This window comes from Cynara cardunculus (assembly GCF_001531365.2).
Source record: "Cynara cardunculus var. scolymus isolate 2C chromosome LG 16, CcrdV1, whole genome shotgun sequence".
Lineage (NCBI taxonomy): Eukaryota > Viridiplantae > Streptophyta > Magnoliopsida > Asterales > Asteraceae > Cynara > Cynara cardunculus.
Window position 1 is genome coordinate 19,282,124 of NC_037543.1, and position 1,765 is coordinate 19,283,888.

The window sequence follows — 1,765 nt, forward strand, 5'->3', positions numbered from 1 at the left end:
TTCTCGTTTTTTATTTAATTTTTTTATTATAATTTAATTTAGATTCAATAACGAAGTAGTTTATATTTGGTTTAATAATATAATTTTCTTATAAAAATATTAATTAATTATTTTTTTATAATTCGATAATTATTTTAATTATATTTTAGATTTTTTATATTTTAAAATGAGAGTTTATCCTCTATTTGATTATGTTTATCCGCAGTTAGTTACACTAATTGAAACATGGAGCTTTAATAAGTTGTACTTATGCATAATTACTTGTAATCTTGAATTTTAAGTAATATGCATCAATATACAATATTTCATGCATAAAAAATAGTTTTTAAGAGTTTTTGTCAAATGTTTTATAATATAGTATAGATAGTATAGATTATAAAGACGGAAATAACGGTTAATAATAAATTACACGGATGAAAATCATAAGACCAAAAATATAAAAAACGATAATTTTTTTAATAAACCATAAAGACAAAAAACATAATTTACTCTTTCCAAATTAATATCAAACCCTAATCAAACACAAGAAAAAGACATCTCAAAATCACACAAAATTCAAGGAAAATCCTACGGAAAAATTAAAACCTCATCAAGAAATCCAGATATTCGATTTTGCTGACAAAAAAACACCATAAAAGAAAGAGGAGATTTAATTAGAGTGAATTACAAGTTGGTTTTTTGTGCTTCGATTGGTTTTTGGTTTTGATATCTAAATTCATTAAGTACATCAGTGATTCTAATTTTATGTTCTACATATCAGATTAGACCACATTAATCGAGTTAAGAATGTAAAGTCAGTCATGTGCCCCTAATTACTTGAGGGGCAAATATGTCTTTTTGCTTTTTCTTATTTATTCTATTAACAAATATATAATTTGTATTTTTTTTTCTTCATATATCTGATTAATGAAACCCCGCCCCCATCCCCCACATACACAAAAATCTCCATTCACCCCCGCCCCCTCGATTATTCCCTTGCTTCATAACCCAAATCACTACTAGAAAAACAGGTATCAGCGACGAATATCAGCGAGGGAAAATTTCCCTCGCAGATCAGCGAGGGATCAGCGAGGGAAATGCCAAAAAACTAATTCCCTCACTGTTCCCTCGCTGATCTGCGAGGGAATATTTCCCTCGCTGATCCCTCGCTGATCAGCGAGGGAAATTTTCCCTCGCTGATACCTCGCTAATCTGCGAGGGATCAGCGAGGGAAATACCAAAAAAATCTTTCCCTCGCTGATCCCTCGCTAATTTGCGCGGGAATTTTCTTCTACAAAATCCCTCGCTGATCCCTCGCAAATCAGCGAGGGATCAGCAAGGGAAATGACAAAAATTCAGAATCCCTCGCTGATCCCTCGCTGATTTGCGAGGGATCAGCGAGGGATCAACGAGGAAATGTGAATTTTTGTCATTTCCCTCGCTGATCCCTCGCTGATTTGCGAGGGATCAGCGAGGGATTTTTCTATTTTTCCTATTTTCTCATTTTTATGTGTTATATGTACATATTTTTATATGTTGATATCGTATGTATGCTTGTCATGTGTTGTTTTTGTGTGTGTGTGTGTGTGTATATATATATATATATATATATATATATATATGTAGTGGTTGCTAACCGCAATATATGCATGTGTTATAAGTATATATACCCGTCGTGAGGGAAAATGATATACATTCACATATACATATACGTTTAAACATATATTCATTCATCCAATCGTGAATCATAGGAGCGATTTCAATCGCTTAGGGGTGAGTCACAATC